At 50.2% G+C, this 14,304-nt stretch overlaps 1 protein-coding gene across 6 annotated transcripts in view; it reads right to left on the minus strand.

Moving 5' to 3' along the window:
• Positions 1-14,304, minus strand: part of LARGE2 (LARGE xylosyl- and glucuronyltransferase 2) — a 46,658-nt gene that overhangs the window by 21,822 nt on the left and 10,532 nt on the right. For all 6 annotated transcript variants that reach the window (XM_073541693.1, XM_073541692.1, XM_073541697.1 and 3 more), the window contains one exon: positions 3,981-4,056. The gene's annotated coding sequence lies outside the window, so the exon portion shown is untranslated. The remainder of the gene's footprint in view (positions 1-3,980; positions 4,057-14,304) is intronic.

Consider the following 14,304-nt stretch of genomic DNA (forward strand, 5'->3'; position numbering starts at 1 on the left):
GATTTGTGGGAAAAGGTTGAAAAGTTCCAGGGGGCCGAATACTTTCGCAAGGCACTGTATATATACAATGTATATGATCTTGTTATTTTCCAGGCGGCGATGATCATCGTGACAAGTCATGGCTGGGAGATGTCGACATGAAGGTCTGACCGGATGGAGAACAGGAGAAAGCAGCTCTAATCAGACAAGACGTCAGCGGTAAGTGCCTGGATGTAGATGTTATTCTGTATCTGCACTGTGTGAAGTTGAGTGATAATGTTATCTGTACAATCCCTTATTCTACATTCTCACATTTGTGTGAAATGCCTGTGTGCTTCCAGATTATTTATCGGACGGCACACGGACTCAGAGTTTTATAGGTCCATTCACACATACATGAAAATCACGGATCTGAGAATGTTTAGCTCTAATCTGATTTTGAGGATCAGCATAGGACATGCTCAATGCTTCTGTAATAGTGCACAGCACACCGACACTGCACATGGATACAGGAACGTAGCCTTATTATTTATAGCACAGTCTCTTAGTATATAGTGTACTCACTTATTATGTATAACACAGTCCTTTAGTACATAGTGTACTCACTTATTATGTATAGCACAGTCCCTTAGTATATAGAGCACTCACTTATTATGTATAGCGCCGTCCATAGTTACATAGTTTCCTCTTTTATTATGTATAACATGCTCCCTTATTTCGTACCATCCTCTCAAGTTTTATATGGTGCCATCCCTTATTATATAGCTTCCTCTGCTGTTATGTACACTGCTGTCTCTTACATAGTTTATTCTTGTTATTTTTGTTATTCACAGCGCCTCTTTTATCACATAGTCCCCTCTCTTAGATATAAAACGACTGCTGATCGAGGAGCCGGTGATCAGCTCCTTCATTAGAAAAGAAGCTATCCCGTGGTACATCAGCCATCATTACATTATATATCTAACAGGACGGTATGTAATAAAGTAGTAAAGACAGGGTTCTATATAATCCAATATGTAAGGGACGGAGCTGTACATAACAAAAGAGGGCACTGTGTAATAAGGGACGACAATATACATAATAAAGGAGACTATGTAATATTTGGGCCTCCTTTCTGTCCAAGGGTGAAAATATTCCAGACTATTCAGCAATATATTTGTTTCCTTCTTACATAATTGTGATTTTTTTTCTCCTCTACGTTGAAATAATGGCTTATTTTAATATTAATAAATGTTGGATGCTTTTAGGCTTTTTTTTTTTTATTCATTTTTCTGTAATATTTCCAGCAGATAAATAATAAATCCCATTTCTGTGGAAACAAGTGACATCTGTGACGAGCGCATGTACTAAGCATCAGCGGAGAAAGTTTTGCCATTCTGAAGTTGTGATTAGGAAAGTTAACCCCGTCAGGTGAAGATCGGAACTTCAGCAGAAACTTTCTAAAAGGAGTCTTATTTTTACAGGATTATGTGACGCCCAAAAGTTTCGTAATTTAAAAAAAAAAATAATAATAATAATATAAATGAAACTGTCGATCTTCTGCCTTATTCTTCTGGTTATTATCCCTTTCCAAAATTCAAAAAGAAGACGTTTGCTGCAAGTTTCAGGAGAATGGAAAGAAAGCCCTTGACATCACAGAGCTGGCGAGCCGCCCTCCATTACTCTGATTTTATCGGCTTTTCTGATCTGCTCTGGGAACGGTAACCGGATCCGGCGGCTTTGTACATACCTGCGTCTCCAGATCCCATTCATGTGTGTAATGGGAGGAGGGGGTCCGGAGATGGATAGGTGTAAGAGGAGGGGGGCGGCCGCCGGAGACTTGTGGATGCAGAGGAGGAGAAATCAACGGGTCAGTAATTAAGAACTTATTAACTTCATGTTCAAGGTCAAAACTTTCCTGGCTGAGAGTAAAAATCCAAGATCCAAGGAGACGTGAAAGAGAGTGATCCTGAAGGTGGGATCCATCCTGTAAACCAGTGCACCGGTGTCACCCCCCAATCAGCCCCATATATACTGTATCTCTACACTGCTCAAGGCAGCATTCAATTCAACAGGATTTTTTTTGGGGGGGTGCGTATAGAGGGGTCCTAACCGGGGTATACCCCATAGTACCGGTCAGACATCAATTCTTGGGGGCCCAGCAATAAGTGGTCACGTATCTCCTTTAAGCGTCTGAGTCCGGTGTTCCCCTGTAGCCCCCCATTACATGATTTATGTCCTAGTAGCAATCTGAAGCTTTCCAGCTGTTGTGACACTACAACTCCCAGCAGGCACTGGCTCCACTGTCACACCAGCTGGAGATCCGCAGGTTGGTGATCGCTGCATGAAACCTACAAATCCACAGCAGATAGGAGCGACAACGATCCCTATAATATATGGAGGTGACGGCAGATTCCCGGCTCACTGCCGCGTCTCGTCTACATTGTTTCACACGACTTTACACAAACTTAATCTCGTCCAAGATTCAAGGTCAGAGAGCCGGCGACACGGAGACGTCATCCCTCCGGCACACAGCCGCCATTATCCTGTGTTCATACAATATGTATACGCGCCCACACCGTACATCGGACACACAACCGATTGTGTCTGCAGGATCCGCGGTGAAGAATCCGGCATTGTCTCATTCTGCTGGCACCGAACGCTGACAACACCGAAGAGGAAACGATGGACGTAGAAAGTACAAGAGCCGGATACAGACCTGCTGGAGAGTATATATATACTATACACACTGTATATAGACCACCTGGAGAGTACAGACCCGACTGTGTGTGCATGTACATCATACTGTATATAGACATGCCCGAGTGTACACACACATATATATATATATATACACACACACTGTATATAGACCACCTGGAGAGTACAGACCCGACTGTGTGTGCATGTACATCATACTGTATATAGACATGCCCGAGTGTATACACACATATATATATATATATATATATATATATATACATACACACACACTGTATATAGACCACCTGGAGAGTACAGACCCGACTGTGTGTGCATGTATATCATACTGTATATAGACATGCCCGAGCGTATACACATATATATATATATATATATATATATATATACACACATACACACACACTGTATATAGACCACCTGGAGAGTACAGACCCGACTGTGTGTGCATGTATATCATACTGTATATAGACATGCCCGAGTGTATACACTAATTTTATATATATATTACACATACATACACACACACACATACTACACACTGTATATTGGCCTGGCTGTGCCAGGGGGTCGGCAGAGTCTCACAATATATACCTACACATTAGCAGGAAAGCTGGGTGATAGCCATTATGGATGCCGCTCCACCCAGCTTTTTCAGACTCCAGAGCAGCAGATCTGCCCGGCGCTGCCTCCATGACTCCCATTCTGCAGAGCTGCCCTCGTTCCTGCCCTCGTGGCAGCGGTGACGGCGGTTTTGCCCTCCAGCTTTCCAAGGCAATTAGAACTGAGAAATGTCAATCATACAAACTCTTCTATTCCCATTCATCCTCTTTTTCCAAGATCTCTGCTTGCTGTTAGTGAAAACATTCAAGTTCACGCCGGAAACCCGTAAAGTCGCGTTCACGTGGTCAGGATCCTTTCTGCCAAGTGTCACCATTCGAACGTAACTTTCTATTGCTTACAGCTGAGGTTTTGCTACAGTGACGAGACAGTGTTGGCTCATTTATTATACCTGCACTGATACATTGTTGCAGGTTTGTGGTGCTTCAGAGGATTGTCTAGAACAGATACACAATTGAAGCAAACCCTCAGCTGTGAGAAACACCAACTTAGTAAAAGGTTTATTTAATGTCTGGGTGAAAACAAGAATGCATCAATTCACTGCCAGCAAGCGGAGGTGGAAAAATGTTTAGAAGCTGATGCATAAATTATAATAGACTTTAAAAAAAAAAAAAAATTCTTAAAGCTGTAAGCACGAGAAATAACGTCTGATGCGAGATCTTGTGCCGCAGAGCACTCACCTTCTCAGGAGCAGCCGAGGACGATGTCACAATCCCAGAGATTCCTGGCACTTTTCTTCTTCCAGATGTCTCCTTGCTGTGGAGAGAGGGAGGGACAGAAAAGAAGTGAAAAGAAGCAGAAAAGAAGGAACGTGCGGCCCCTCCCATACCTGCCCAAGCCCCTTCCCCCTCATCCTGACCTCCCCCAGTAATCACCTCCCTGCAATGGCAGATATTCAGCATTATCAGTCCGTGGCGGCCAGACGATCGAGGAACCAGAAATAACCGCGGCTACGACAAACTATATAAAGCGCGGCCACCCAATCCGGAACCTCACGTCCGCAGCCTAAACGTAGCGGAAAGTACATATATACCTGGACGCAGGAGACATTATTGTTATTTATCAAAAGGGGTAGAAAATGTGGAAATATTCAAATTGAAAAAAAGTAAATAACTGTATCAATAATTTTCATTTAGAGTTTTATATTCTTTTAGATTAGTTTTCATTATTACGTTCTTTTTTTTTATTTGCTTCTTAAAACAAGTAAAATAAAAAAAATAAAAAAAGACAGCGCCACCTGGTGGTCGATATTGTGAAAAAAAAACAAAAAACAGTTTATCAGGTGTAATGAAGAATATTCAGGATTGAGAGTCCTCAGTAGTTGATACCTTTTAATGGCTAACTGAAAAGATGGTAACACATTGCAAGCTTTCGAGACTACTCAGGTCTCTTCATCAGGCTAGACTAAGTTAACACATTGCAAGCTTTCGAGACTACTCAGGTCTCTTCATCAGGCTAGACTAAGTCTAGTCTAGCCTGATGAAGAGACCTGAGTAGTCTCGAAAGCTTGCAATGTATTACCATCTTTTCAGTTAGCCATTAAAAGGTATCAACTACTGAGGACTCTCAATCCTGAATATTTTTCTATCTACTGGCTAACACGGTACAAAGATATACATCTTTCCTGTATCAGGTGTAATGGGAAGACACAGCCTGCGGAAATAAAATGTGAAAAATGCTCCCGTGAAATGGTTAAAAGTGTAAAGAGAAAAGTAAAATGAAACACTATTTCATCATATTATGTAAAAACAAATAAAAAAAAAAAAAAATTAAGAATGTCGCCAACGCCACCTAGTGGTCAATTCTCAAGAAATTGAAAATATATTACATCCAGTAAAAGATTCACAGCTGTGCTTTTTTTTGGTAGGGAAAGATGCAGAACAGACTGCATGACTGGTGACAACTATCACCCCCAATGCCCTCAATAAAGACTGTTAGGCTGTGGGTGGATGAATAGATAAGGGGGAAGTCGAAAGTTTGGTGGACATAGCAGAACAGTATGCAAGTGCACACCACGGACTGGGGGGGGAGGGGGGGACGCGACACGCCACGGACTGCGAGGGGGGGGGAGCGACACTCCATGGACTGCGGGGAAAGGGGGGGGGGGGGGGAGCACGACACTCCATGGACTGCGAGGGGGGGGACGCGACACGCCACAGACTGCGAGGGGGGGGGGACGCGACACTCCATGGACTGCGGGGAAAGGGGGGGGGGGGGAGCACGACACTCCATGGACTGCGAGGGGGGGGGGACGCGACACGCCACGGACTGTGGGGGGGACGCGACACGCCACGGACTGTGGGGGAGCACAACACTCCACGGACTGCGGGGGAGGGGCGGGGGAGCACGACATTCCACGGATTTGGGGGGGACGCGACGCACCACGGACTGCGGGGGAGGGGGGGCACAACACTCCACGGACTGCGGGGGGGGGAGCGATACGCCACGGACTGCGGGAGGGCACAACACACCACGGACTGAGGGGGAAGGGGTGCACAACACTCCACGGACTGCGGGGGAGGGGCGGGGGAGCACGACATTCCACGGATTTGGGGGGGACTCGACGCACCACGGACTGCGGGGGAGGGGGGCACAACACTCCACGGACTGCGGGGGGGGGAGCGATACGCCACGGACTGCGGGAGGGCACAACACACCACGGACTGAGGGGGAGGGGGTGCACAACACTCCACGGACTGCGGGGGAGGGGGGGACGCGACACTCCACGGACCGCGGGGGAGGGGGGGACGCGACACTCCACGGACCGCGGGGGAGGGGGGGACGCGACACTCCACGGACCGCAGGGAAGGATGGGCATGACACGCCACGGACTGCGGGGGGGGGGGAGCACAACACACCACGGACAGAGGGGGAGGGGGGGACGCGACACTCCACGGACTGCGAGGGGGGGGAGCGACACTCCATGGACTGCGGGGAAAGGGGGGGGGGGGGAGCACGACACTCCATGGACTGCGAGGGGGGGGACGCGACACGCCACGGACTGCGAGGGGGGGGGGACGCGACACTCCATGGACTGCGGGGAAAGGGGGGGGGGAGCACGACACTCCATGGACTGCGAGGGGGGGGGGACGCGACACGCCACGGTCTGTGGGGGGGACGCGACACGCCACGGACTGTGGGGGAGCACAACACTCCACGGACTGCGGGGGAGGGGCGGGGGAGCACGACATTCCACGGATTTGGGGGGGACGCGACGCACCACGGACTGCGGGGGGGCACAACACTCCACGGACTGCGGGGGGGGGGGAGCGATACGCCACGGACTGCGGGAGGGCACAACACACCACGGACTGAGGGGGAGGGGGTGCACAACACTCCACGGACCGCGGGGGAGGGGGGGACGCGACACTCCACGGACCGCGGGGGAGGGGGGGACGCGACACTCCACGGACCGCAGGGAAGGATGGGCATGACACGCCACGGACTGCGGGGGGGGGGGGGGAGCACAACACACCACGGACAGAGGGGGAGGGGGGGACGCGACACTCCACGGACCACAGGGGGGGGGGGGGGGGACGCGACACTCCACAGACCGCAGGGAAGGATGGGCATGACACGCCACGGACTGCGGGGGGGGGAGCACAACACACCACGGACAGAGGGGGAGGGGGTGCACAACACTCCACGGACTGCGAGGGGGGGGGAAGCACAACACTCCACAGACCGCAGGGGAGGGGGGGACGTGACACCACAGACCGCAGGGGAGGGGGGGACGCGACACCACAGACCGCAGGGGAGGGGGGGACGCGACACCACAGACCGCAGGGGAGGGGGGGGACGCGACACCACAGACCGCAGGGGAGGGGGGGACGCGACACCACAGACCGCAGGGGAGGGGGGGACGCGACACCACAGACCGCAGGGGAGGGGGGGACGCGACACCACAGACCGCAGGGGAGGGGGGGACGCGACACCACAGACCGCAGGGGAGGAGGGGGGACGCGACACCACAGACCGCAGGGGAGGAGGGGGGACGCGACACCACAGACCGCAGGGGAGGGGGGGGACGCGACACCACAGACCGCAGGGGAGGGGGGGGACGCGACACCACAGACCGCAGGGGAGGGGGGGCATGACGCGCCAAAGACTGCTGGGGGGATGGGCATGACACGCCACGGACCGCGGGGGGGGATGGGCATGACACGCCACGGACCGCGGGGGGGGATGGGCATGACACGCCACGGACTGCGGGGGGGGGATGGGCATGACACGCCACGGACCGCGGGGGGGGGGATGGGCATGACACGCCACGGACTGCGGGGGGGGGATGGGCATGACACGCCACGGACCGCGGGGGAGGGGGGGCGCGACACTCCACAGACCACAGGGGAGGGGGGGACGCGACACGCCACGGACTGCGGGGGGGATGGGCATGACACGCCACGGACTGCGCGCGGGGGGGGGGGGGGTTGATGACGTGACACGCCACGGACTGCGCGGGGGGGGTTGGTGACGTGACACGCCACTTGTATGTACCCCTTGCCCCGGGTGTACTCCTGCACATCATCCCCACAGTCCCTATGGCAATGCTACTGTGGATCTGGTCCTGATAATAAAGCATCTCTGGTTGGACTGACGGGTTTATAATTGCTTCCATCATATTTCGAGGAGGCAGCTTTGGCGAACATGGAGGAATGTGTCACGTACATGTGAGGACAGATCCCGCCACACATTTCTCTGCACACATCCTGGAAGACTCTGCTGGGACAAGAAGCAGCAAGAGCCCTGAGAGGAGCCCCGAGGAGCGATGCTACAAAGAGGGAGATCTGGAATGTGCCCATTACCTGCAGGTCCCTGTGTCAAAAGTGAAAAAAAAAAAAGTAACCGGCGAGCAGTAATAACATCCACACAGGTTACTGGTCTGGAGGATTGGGAGAACATCTCCATAACTGATCTCCATAAGCCTCGGCGGGGAGGGTCACAAGGAACGTCGCTCTGCGGAGAACCTGACAAGTCCATGTATTGTACAGGCAGATCATTCATGAACTTGTATATTGAGAAAAATTTGCGCCCCCTCCCCCTCCATATTCTTCTCCGGGGGCTTCTCTGACCTCCATCCTACATCCACAGACATTAATATGGAGTCGCTCCTCTGCAGATATAACGGCGCCGCTCTTCTGGGAGGATTTCTACGAGAGGCGTCTGTGGGAATTATTGCCCATCTGTAGGGTCAGGCCCTGATGTTGGGGGGGGGATCACAATCTCCATTACAGGATGGGGCTGGGGTCCGGGCTCTGTGCGGCCGCTCATGTCCACCCTCCATGTCTGTATGGAGCTTGTGCACTGGGCACAGTCATGGGGGGCAGATAAGGGTCTTCCCCAAACTGATCCCACGAAGCAGAAGCTACAACTGTCCACAATGTCTTTTTATGAAGATTTCCCATCACTGGGGCATTCGGCTTTCAGTTTGTCCACTGCTGGAGAAAATGAGATCTGCACTCTTATTGGCCGTCAACCAATCAAGAGCTCAGCTTTAATTTCCTAACTTGCTCTGAGGTAAAATGAAAGCTGCACTGTGATTGGTTGGCGCACTGTTGTCCACAGAAACCAGAGTAACACAACACAGAAATATTTAAAGGGGTTGTCCACTTTAGCAATTTTTACACAAATTAAAAAAAGAACGTTATCTAAAAAGACAAAAAAAATACAGAAGTCAGGGCTATTGATCCACCTGACGCAAAAAAAAACAAAAAAACAACCCTACACAATAAAAAAAAGAATAGAAACAGCGGGATCTGGCCGGCTGGGGGGGTCTCCCAGTGTGAGGGCGGCGGCTGTGTAATGAGCTTTTCAGAGCAATTCTTTGTCCTGCGCTCACCCCAGGACACCATGCTGGCCAGCTCACACCTGTCACTTTCGCCTCCACCAGTCCTACACCGGACATCATTGTCCTTCCTTGCAGCCTACGTTCTGCTGACAAATCAAATTTATGTAAAGGAAGACGTCGAGGAATAATGGTAGTAAGTCAGCGGGATGGTATTACACAGGTTACAGACCTATAGCTCGTAACCATGGAGACACATAGGTCTGTATAGCAACTGGAGACACAAAAACGGTAAGCAATTTTTTGATGGTGAAACTAAGACCTGGTTACAAATTGCCGTATGTGTCCACCATCACTGGCGCCATGGGTGGTCATGTGTCCACCATCACTGGCGCCATGGGTGGTCATGTGTCCACCATCACTGGCGCCATGGGTGGGCATGTGTCCACCATCACTGGCGCCATGGGTGGTCATGTGTCCACCATCACCGGCGCCATGGGTGGTCATGTGTCCACCATCACCGGCGCCATGGGTGGTCATGTGTCCACCATCACCGGCGCCATGGGTGGTCATGTGTCCACCATCACCGGCGCCATGGGTGGTCATGTGTCCACCATCACCGGCGCCATGGGTGGTCATGTGTCCACCATCACCGGCGCCATGGGTGGGCATGTGTCCACCATCACCGGCGCCCTGGGTGGTCATGTGTCCACCATCACCGGCGCCATGGGTGGTCATGTGTCCACCATCACCGGCGCCATGGGTGGTCATGTGTCCACCATCACTGGCGCCATGGGTGGGCATGTGTCCACCATCACTGGCGCCCTGGGTGGTCATGTGTCCACCATCACTGGCGCCCTGGGTGGTCATGTGTCCACCATCACTGGCGCCATGGGTGGGCATGTGTCCACCATCACTGGCGCCATGGGTGGGCATGTGTCCACCATCACTGGCACCATGGGTGGGCATGTGTCCACCATCACTGGCACCATGGGTGGGCATGTGTCCACCATCACTGGCACCATGGGTGGTCATGTGTCCACCATCACTGGCACCATGGGTGGTCATGTGTCCACCATCACTGGCACCATGGGTGGGCATGTGTCCACCATCACTGGCACCATGGGTGGGCATGTGTCCACCATCACTGGCACCATGGGTGGGCATGTGTCCACCATCACTGGCACCATGGGTGGGCATGTGTCCACCATCACTGGCACCATGGGTGGGCATGTGTCCACCATCACTGGCACCATGGGTGGGCATGTGTCCACCATCACTGGCACCATGGGTGGGCATGTGTCCACCATCACTGGCACCATGGGTGGGCATGTGTCCACCATCACTGGCACCATGGGTGGGCATGTGTCCACTATGACAATGTTATACAGGGAAGGGCAACGAACTGAACCTTTCCAGGGGGTAAAGGTAAACTAGTTACAGCCCCGGCAGTGAATTTTGGGAATTCCCGCATTAGTAGTATAAGAAGGATTTTTTAATTAGGAAATTGCAGCTTTCCCTTAAAATCAAGAGGTGCCCCATACAATCAGGAGCCGGGCGGCGGCCACTGCAGGGATGGCATCAGCGCAGGGTGAGGTCACGATAATTATACACAGAGCACCATCACGTAAGCGCTGGAATCGCAGCCAAGGCTGGAAGGATTCCTGCTGAATTTAGGGAGATGGCAGGATATACTTGGTATGATGGTGACGCCGCGTCTCTGCCTTACAGCAATTATTATCTCTCGACGGCGTGGACAGAAATGCAGATTATTTACTCATTAGAAAGTGACTCTCTGCCTTAAAGGCAAAAAGAAATCTGATCCTTCCAGCCACTAAGTGAATTTTCAGTGATACTGATAGGATAAGTTGGCCGTAGACATAAAGTAAAGTAGAGAGGAGCCACAAATTGTAAATGTTAAAGCGAAAAAAGTGACGGCCATAACTGTGTCATTCTTAAGGGGGTATTCCCATCTCCAAGATCCTATCCCAATATGTCGTAGGTGTAATAATAATAATAATAATATTTTCAAATAGCGCCAATTAAAAAATGTAGTATAGTTCTTCTGATTCACCATCTCACTTACCCCTGGTGCAGCATTGCAGTAGATTAGGTATCCATGGTTACGATCTCTCATATAGTTACAGCTAGTTGCTAATGGTCATAACCATGGATATCTTGCACATGGGGTAAGTGACAGAGGTTATCAGAAGAACTATACTAGTTATAATTGGAGGCATTTGCTAATATTATTACTACATCATAACTTAGAACTAAGAGATCGTGGGGGAGGCAATGGCTCTCAGAACTGATGGATGACATACTGAAATCTTTTAAAAGCAGCTGTTATGATTAAGAGGTCCAAATGTCCAGATCGAAGCTCGCTCCGATCGCATCAGTCACTCAGGTGTCGGCCATGTTATACAGAAATATAGAAAACATGGCTTCCTTCTGACATAAACAGGGAAAGGTTATAGCATCCAATCAGAGCGCAGCTTTCATTTTACCAGAACAGCTTAAACAACGAAAGCTGCGCTGTGATTGGTTGCTATGGGCAACAGGTAGTTTCCCCACATTCTAGTCATTTTTTGATCATTGAGGCCTACATCTACTTTACAAGGTTTAACAAATGAAAAATATATAAAAGACCCGGACAAAATGCAGAACGGAAACTCCCGACCACTAATGTGTTAGCCAGCACTTACAGGAAGCCGTGTGGCGTCATTTATTGTGCTGGAATAATGGACTATGAACCTGGGCAGCAGCGAGAATCACACGGCGTGGAGTTAGGAGGGTGTGCAATGCGGGAGAGGAGCGCCAAATAAGAACTCCACGACCGGCCGCAGCCACTCAGGCATGTTCTTAGGCCATGTTCACACACAGCAGTTTTGCATGAAAAACGCCAGAGAACCGCAGCATGTGGCCACACGTATTGTGCCAGGTGATGAAGAGCACCCCACGTAACGACGGGACCCCGCACATGTGCCAAACTCCACGCTGTCAGCGCCCAGTTAATCGGCCATCAGGAGAAACACAACTACAACGTACAGGGGAACACCGGCGAAACGATTAGTCACATTAGCTGTGGTTGCTAGGCGAGTTTCCAAAGTTTTGGCGGTTGCCTAGCAACAGACACTACAGCAGGCGACATTGCTCCGGCAGGGGCTGATATTTATATATTATATGGCGCCACTATATTCAGTAACGCTGCGCATGGATTTAACTCCTTCCTGTCAAATGTTGCACATTTATAACTTTTTTTTTTGTTGTACTTTTATGCAACACTGCTCATTTTACCATACAGCGTCCTGAAAAAAAGAAAAAAAAAAAAAAAAAAAAAAAGTATAATAATGAAAAGCCGGATTACTTACCGGTAATGCTCTTTTAATGAGTCCACGACAGCACCCACTGGAGGTATCGGATCCGCCCATTTGGAACAGGAAACCCTACAGGAAAGATAAAAGGGGCGGTCCGCCTTTCCTCCTCAGTTTTACGTTTCAGAGTACCAGAAGGACCGCCAAGGATTAGGCAATGTTCTCTTATTTTAACATCTTTCTTATCCATTATTTGGTTGATATACTTTAACTATTGATATCTTTAGGGAGGGAAGTGAGCGGGTGCTGTCGTGGACTCATTAAAAGAGCATTACCGGTAAGTAATCCGGCTTTTTACTCTTCGCCACGACAGCACCCACTGGAGAGATTCCAGAGACCATCACCTGGGTGGGACCACCGTGTCAAGGACAGTCCTGCCAAAGCTTAAGTCAGAGGTTGATGAAAGATCAAGTCTATAGTGGTTATAGAAGGTAGAAGGGGATGACCAAACTGCCGCCTTACATATAGTTTCAATCAGAACATCTCCCTTTTCCGCCCAAGAGGTTGCCATTGCCCTGGTGGAATGCGCCCTGATGTTCCCTGGAGGATCTTCGTTTTTTGCGGAGTAGGCTAAACGAATGGCCTCTCTGATCCACCGGGAAATGGTGCTCTTCGTGACTCCATACCCCTTCTTACAGCCCTGAAATGAAACAAATAGGGCCCTACTCTGCCTCCAACTGTTGGACCTCTCAATATATTTTAGGACAGTTCTTTTGACGTCCAGAGTATGGAACTTCTGCTCTTCCGGAGTAGAGGGATTTTTATAGAAGGTTGGGAGGAGTATCTCCTGAGATCTATGGTACTTTGTTGCCACTTTTGGCAGGTAGGCAGGGTCTGGTTTTAATACCAATCTGTCTTGGTATTCTTGAAAAAAAGGTGGATCTATTGACAAGGCCTGGATATCACCCACTCTTCTAGCTGAGGTCAGTGCTACCAAGAGGGCCATTTTAAGTGCTAAGTATTTGAAGGGTATTGTGTCGATCGGCTCAAAGGGGTCTACCGTTAGGGCGTCTAAGACCAGATTTAGATCCCATGTAGGGACGGAGGGTATGTGGATTGGAGCTATTCGTTCACATGCTGTAATGAATCGAGTTATCCACTTGTTGCCTGCTATATTATGGCCATATAGTGCTCCTAATGCCGATATTTGTACTCTTAGCGTATTTACTGCTAAGCCTAAGTCTTTCCCTTTCTGCAGAAATTCCAAGATTGGGATTATCGGAACTTCTGCTGTATGAGGTACTGTATGGAATTGAAGAAATTTTTTCCATGTTCTAGTGTAAATTTGGGTTGTGGACTGTTTTCTACTTTGTAGTAGTGTAGTAATTAAAGACTCAGAGAATCCTCTTGTCCTCAATAACTGCCTCTCAAATTCCACGCCGTCAAGTGCAAGCTGAGCACTTGAGGGTGGAAAAAGGGGCCTTGGGAGAGTAGGTTGGGAGTCGAAGGAAGGACCCAAGGATCTGTTATTGACATAATTTGCAGCCACGAAAACCACGGTCTTTTTGGCCAGAACGGTGCTATTAAGATTATCCTTGCTTTGTCGTCTCTGATCTTCCGAATTACTTGAGGTAGGAGGATCAATGGAGGGAACGCATACGCCAGGTTGAAATTCCATGGAGCTAGAAGGGCGTCTAGTATGTCTGGGTGATCTGATGGAGATAGGGAGGCAAATGTTTTTATCTGCCTGTTCTCCTTTGTGGCGAAAAGGTCCACCTCGGGTTGTCCCCATAGGGCTACTATGTCCCTGAAGACCTTCTGATTGAGGCACCACTCTCCTTGCCGTAGAGTGTGTCGGCTTAGGAAGTCTGCCTTTTGATTGCTCTCGCCTCTTATATGAAGGGC

Source organism: Dendrobates tinctorius, unplaced genomic scaffold (assembly GCF_039654945.1).
Source record: "Dendrobates tinctorius isolate UK_male_01 unplaced genomic scaffold, ASM3965494v1 ptg000124l, whole genome shotgun sequence".
NCBI classification, from domain to species: Eukaryota; Metazoa; Chordata; class Amphibia; order Anura; family Dendrobatidae; genus Dendrobates; species Dendrobates tinctorius.